Below are 7,329 nucleotides of genomic sequence, written 5' to 3'. Positions count from 1 at the left end.
TTTAAAAAATCATCTATCAAATGTTTTTCTAGAAAAAATTATTAATAATTTTTTAATATTATAAGTGATTTATCAAAATTTTAAAAATATTTTTTAAAATTTTGTTAAACATTGATACTTTTTCAAAAATAATTTTTAAATTAAAAACACTTTCTAAAATCTTGTTAAATGAACTCTTAATTACTATATCATGAATTATACAAGAGTCTACATCAACTTTATGACTTTAAATCACTTTCAAATTAACCAACTTACTGGATGAATAAACAAATTAAGAATCCTGATAGCTACTTCTGCGGTTATTAATGTTTTTCAATGAGCAATATCAAATGTGAGTACTTGCAGGTACACTAGGCCAAACTGGGGTGATTAATGGCAAAGCAAGTGAGAACTTGAAGCAAAAAGTTACAAATAAATTAAGCTTAACTAATTAATTCTAGACTTCAGGTTAGTTGATCAAATTTGTCCATCAACAAACATTTAATGCAATTTTGTGATACTTTGGATTGTGTTACATAAGGAAAATACTAAGATATCGAAGTGATACTTATAGAACAATAAATTGGGACAATTATAGTAAGATCTAAATTGATGAATGAAAATATAAATAAATGAAATCAAAAAGTAAAAATATAAATAAATGGTATTAAAATACAAATAATAAGGCTTGAATATATATATATATATATATATATATATATATATATATATATATATATATATATATATATATATATCATACCTTACATTACCTAATTAGTTGTACCTTTTTGATAGGTATTGATAAAAGACCGTTAAATAATTGAATAGTCCAGTTGTTTCGGCTACATTCGATGAACAAAGGTACATGTCTCCATGATCAACGGGAAGTTCCACCTTCCCCTGAAGCATGGCCCTATTGTGCTGTCACAATCATACATTAAACGTCAAATAATAAGCCAACAGACATTTGATGAACGTACATGTCTCCGTGATCAACGGGAAGTTCCACCTTCCCATCAAGCATGACCCTAATTGTGCTGTCAATTATAGCTGAAATGTCAAGGTGGTGTTTGTTTTTTTACTTGATAGAACCTTAATACTTAATAGTATTAAATATTAGGTTGTTTATTTTTACAGTATTTTATTTCTATTAAGTATTAAAAAGTAAAAAAAAATTATTATATTATTTTTTCTATTTAAAAAAAGTCACATATTTTAGTTTTTTCTATTTAGTAAAAAATTTATAATAAGTAATGAAAAAGTAAAAAAACAAACAACCTAAATTATAAAACTAAATGGTTTTCAGTAAAAAGCCAAAAAAACAAACACCACCTAAGTCAACAATTAATAATGGATCGTCGTACTTAACAATGTAAGAGGAAGATGATTTACAACTCAAAACAATTCCTGTGGCAAAGGAAAATAAATAAGGCTTCATATGACCTACATATCAATCATTTCAAATGCTTCCAAAAGAAACCTTAAAAATTAGTATGTTCAGAATTTATATTTAGTTGTAGCATATGGTCCTTTCCCAATTTGCAAAAGGATGCTCTCTTCTTGGAATTAGCAAGAAAAAAAATTTGGGTCCAGTCTTCCATATTTACCACTATTTGAAGCAATAAACAAGATAGGGAAAAATAATTAAAGTGAAGGCTTGAACACCTTGGAAGCTAAAAAAACCTGGTGACCAAATGGGCATTAAGGCATGACAAGTAGGCCTAACGATGGATCAGCTAGGCCCAAGGACTAGCTTGGGTTGAATCTAGTTGGCACAAAACATGAAGTTTTGCTTTCACCTCGGCCCCAGGGGCTCACTGTCCGACCCATTAAATAGAATTCATTCCTTTTGAAGTCTGCGTAAGTACTTTTGGCAGACAATTCAGTAACTAAATTATGTAATTTGATGGCCAGGAGATGAATGATTTTAAAGTTTGTTTTGGTTTCAAAAATTCACATCCTTGTCTATCTTATTCGCTAGTTGACACATGATTTATTCATTTATTTTATTAATTAATTATTACCCACGCAACACATGCAGAAAAATCGATCATAAAATAAAAAGGACAGGATAAAAAGGGTAGCTCTTGCATGAAAGATATGGGGGGTGGGGGGGCCAGTTTGACTCACCTCCTCCTCACTTGGCATTATTATTCAATTTTCCACAGGATTTTTTAGGAATCTGTAGGAGCTCAAACTAAAGGTCTGCCATTCGTTTTTTGCACTAATCCAAGACTTAGATTACAGTGCCAAGAATAATGAGCGAAATCCTATATACATAATAAAAATCTTAAAAGCTGGAGTACTTGGCCTAGCTGGAGGATTGAGCTCCAACATAGGGAGAGATTAGTCATCATGGACGGTGAACTTTCCTAAAACTAGTGGAAAAAATCATTCAGCCTCAAAATCTTAATTTCCATCGGTCTCATCTCAAAGCTCATTTTCAGTTGGTCATAAGTTGGCCGGGGAGGCTTCTCCATGAGCATGCTGCTTTCACATAGCTTTACGTTTGATTGAAGTGGTTATATATATATATATATATATATATATATATATGTATATGTTAACCACTTCAATCAAAAGTAAATATATGTTATCTTGACGAAGTCAACCAAGGAAAATGACTTCATTGATTGGGTTCTTCCCCGACCTAACCTCTGTGATTGAAGTCAAAATATGTGCTTCAATAATACATATATGATATGATTTATATATATAATATAAAAATATCAAATCATCCAACTTAACTTAAATTGATGCTAAGACCCTAGTTATAGATTTAATTTATATTTTAAGTCTAATTCTAAGTTTAAGAAATGAAAAAAAAAAAGGATAAGTGCAAAAGTCATTATCAATCAAAGAAATAAAAGAGATTAAACATGCATAATTGAGAGACTAGAGACTTGTGAATTATGAAGATTCCAAGTAGGGGTGTGATGAGTAACTCATAAATATGAAATACTAGTAACAAATGTTATGGAGTAGTGAGATAGAAGGTAAGCAACCATAATGGAGGAGTAGTGAAGCAAATATAATCAAGTTCACATGGAAATTTGGAACTCAAGATTTGACAATAACACATACTCTGACTTTGAGATAAAATTTAGATCACTTCTTGAGGTCAATTTAGGGCAAGCTATATACCGTTTTGAAGCTTGGGAAGTCGGAGTCTAATATTTTAAACAGTGCATAAATCGGAATTAAAACAAAGAAATTATGGTCATTTGAAGACAACAATGTAGAGATGAAAGGCCATTTTGAAATGACTCTAATTTTGAAATTTCAAACTAGGTCATTTTGAAATGATTTTGAAAAAACTCTAATTTTGAAATTACAAACTACCATTTTGATGTTTCACCACTTCCACATCTGAAATTGTATTTTGGGCACTCCATTTGCCTTAAGTGGGCCCTACATGACTAAAAATCATGATTTTATTATTTTTTTTTAGTGATTTTTAGGGAATTATTTCTAAAATAAGTGGTCAATAAGAACATGCCACATGCTAGGCTTTTTCAAGGGGAAAACTATAAAAACTCAATTTTTAGGTTTTTTAGGGGGTTTTGGATTTTTTTTAGGTTGGAGAGAAGAAGATAGAGTTAGATCTTGGTTTGTTATCTTTTCCACTATTATTAATTGATATATTGTTTTTGATTTCTTTAATTTTTAAGAATGGTTATTTATCTTTCTTTAATGGATTGTGCTTATTGAAAGCACACCTATGAGAAACTAAAGAATTTTCTTGGGGTGTAAAGCATGAAAACCTAGGGTTAAGACTTGAAAAAAAACAATGGGAAATTGAACTCAATAATGGAATAAATTAATGAATGGTTAAAGACGTAATTAATGAGAATTGAGATGCCCTCTAAGATTGGTTTGAATCGAGGGGGGGGGGGGGGGGGGGGGGTGGTACAATTGTTCATTCCTTGATACTAGGGATTCTTGGTAATTCTTGATTTCTAGTTATTTAACCATTGTTATCTTCCCAAAAACAAATCCATTTGAAATGGTAAAGGCATACAAATCCTAGGCATAATCAAGATCTCAATTCCATTAATCTAATGGATAATTCAAAATAAAATAAAATGTTACACTAAAGAGACAGATGCAACTTAAGTTATTTAGGTTGATCTTGTTTATCCCGCTTTTTGAATATTACCAAATTTATACAAATAAATACTTTTGTTTTGCTTAAAGCCCTAAGCTTGAAGTTGGATTGTGGAAACCCCATTCTTGAACATTTGAATAAAAAATCAATATAATCTTGCATTTTTAATTTAGATTTATTTAGCAAACCCATTTTTATTCAAATAGATTTTCAAATATTTTCAATTTAAAGAATTTGATTAAAGTAATTATTTAGACCTAGTTTGATAAATTCCATAAGTCAGTCTCTAAGGACAATACTCGGAGTACTACAAAAGCCATCATGACTTTTTCTTTGATTTTTCTTGGCTTATAGAGTTGCTATGTACAAGACTTAGTATTTTGGACAACAAAGAATAACGGTCACTCTACCCTTAAGCAAGGCTACTTTCACGCTGTTGATTCATTAATTCGTCAAACATGCATGATCTTGCTTGGTGTTCAACAACAAGTGCTTATGCTAATCTCTTAAGCATATCCATATAATACCTTGTTAAGATTAATAGGATGATGATATCTTAAGTCAATCCTTTGCCATAAACCAAAGCTTTGTTTGGGAAGTATGTTTGAAAACAAATATAAAAAATAGTTTTTGAAAATGGTTAATCCAAAATTTCTCACCTGGCTTTACTTATGAACAAAGGCTCCATTTTTAGAACTCTATAGTAGAAGATGAAGCTATTTATGCAAATATAGCCACTCAAAGTCATTCTTTGCATCCAAGAAAGTACCAAAATGCACCCTTTTAGTTCGCAACTAGAGTAATTTCCATCTTCCTCAATATTGAGGACGATAAGGTAGTCATGAACAAGATCATTGCACACATAATTTTAGAAATAAACCATGAGAAAATAAGACTAATCTTAATAAGAAAAACACCTAAGATGGGAGGGGGGGGGGGGGGGGGGGGGAAGGGGAGGGGTGAATTGGGTTTTTGAAAATCTTTTTCAAGCACAACAATTTTAAGCAATATAAAGCACAAATGTAAAGAGATTGAGTTAGAGAGTGCATACACAAATTTTATAGTGGTTTGACACCCTTTGCCTATGTCCACTCTCCTTAAGCTCCTAACCGAATGAGGATTCCACTATCTTTGAAGCTTTAACCAAGTTTCCAATGCTTCATACTTAGATTTTGACTTTAATGGGCTCTTACACAATCCTTTCAAGCATTCACCAACTTGAAGCTTTCTATTTACATAATCTCACTTAAAAAAATGAAGGATACTCTCAACTTAGCTCAATGAAAACTCAATTACACAAGGAGGCTATGATGAATGACAAAAAGTGCAATAGAGGATATGCAAGTGAAGAATTAATGCACAAAATGAAAGAAATGAGAGCTTTGAATGAAGAATAGGTTTGTAGAGAATTGATTGCAAATGTTCTCTTACTCATAAATGAACTGCAGTTCTCAATTTATAAGTTTCTAACCTTGAAAGCCAAAAATGTTGAAAGTGTCCTCAACTGGTCGAGCTTTGATTCGATCGGTTGATTAACTGTTGGACATTAAATACATTGTAGGTGACTGTTGGACCTTAATTAGGCATCGATTGGGAAAATCTACCCCTCAATTAGGAGAGGTCTCACCATCGACAAGGAATGCATAACTATTGGAAGAGAGAATTTTTTTTTTATATTCCTCGATCGGGAAGACTTAACCGATCAACTAGTTCACTGATCGGTTGAGTCGATTGACTAGTCCCTTTGACCATTTCACCTATTTTGGCCCAAAAATCTATCTTTTTCTATTTGTTTCACTTCTAACACTTAGGTAGGATCTTTAAGTAGATTAATATGTCAATTTTAAAATAGCTTGCCTAAGGTTTGTATGAAAAAACTCGGGTTTTAAAGGAAATTCTAACTTTAATGCATAAATTGAGTTTTTAAAGATGCATGAATTGGTATGAAAATCCTAAGTGCACCCATATATCCACCTTACAAATAAATCCTAAACTTGGACGGTCTTCGATATGCTTCAAACTTGCATTCATTTGGTCCTTTGATGATTTTTTTGTTTATTCTTTTGATTTTCCAAATCAAAAATTGAAATTCTTCCGATTCAAGATTATTAGCAACTTAACTATGATTTATTATTATCAAAACATGATTAGGAGAACCATTGGACTAATAGTTGACATCTTTACCAAGCATCTACCAAACTCCCGTTTCCTTGCACTTCAAGCTAAACTCTCTATTGTTCCATGCCTTGTGAGCTTGCAGGGGATGATAACACTCACAACAAACTCAAGAATAAAATTGACTTGCACAAGAGAATAACTCTCGCTTTGCAATTTTGTTATAAATCAAACCATGCACCTAAAAGTTGTTTCTTAGTTAGATTAGTTACAAAATAGTGTAGAAATAGATAATAATGCTAACAGAAAATACAAGCTTCATATCGAAACTGAAATTACTCCACTTGTTTGAGAGGAGGAACAAAAACAAAATCTCTTACATTAATAATTCATAAATCTTCTTAAATCATGATGAAACTTTAATAAATAATTAAATCATGATGAAAGCTAATGCAACCAAATAACCGTCACTACAAGAAAAGAAGCCTTCGTTGATAGTTTTTCACTGTCAATGTAAGGTATATCTGTGAAGGTAGTTTATTGTTCATATATGTTATCTATGCCAGTGACAAGAAAAGTTTAAAGGTAACTTAACATATACATATGTTAAGATTTCTCTATTTTTACAAATGATGAAATCTTATTAGTATATGATATGTCAATGTTTCTTTCATATATGTTAAGGTTGGATTCAACTTATATCAAGATTACTTAATCTTATGTCAATGTTAACTCACTCTTTTGTTAAGATTAGTCTAACAAATGTCAAGGTTAGGTATCATATATGTCATGATTAACCCCACATATATCAAGGCTTTTAGATACATATGTCAATGTTAGATTTTATATATATCATAATTGGCTTATATATGTCAATGTAGGGAATAAGTACAATTGTCAAGGTTCCCCTTGAAAAATTTTAAAATTATTTTTTAATATGAAAAATTGAACGTATTGCCATGTATAATCAATTTGATATTATTTAAGAATGATAATGACAATCAAATTATCATGATTTTATATATAATCAAAACATATTTAATATACATTTAATTATTAATTAAAGCACAAATCAATGAACTTGTTTAAAGTTATCCCCAACTTTTCTATATAGAAGAAACTCA

This window comes from Vitis vinifera, chromosome 13 (assembly GCF_030704535.1).
Source record: "Vitis vinifera cultivar Pinot Noir 40024 chromosome 13, ASM3070453v1".
NCBI classification, from domain to species: Eukaryota; Viridiplantae; Streptophyta; class Magnoliopsida; order Vitales; family Vitaceae; genus Vitis; species Vitis vinifera.
The sequence above is the reverse complement of the archived record's forward strand: the minus strand, read 5'-3'. Positions refer to the sequence as shown.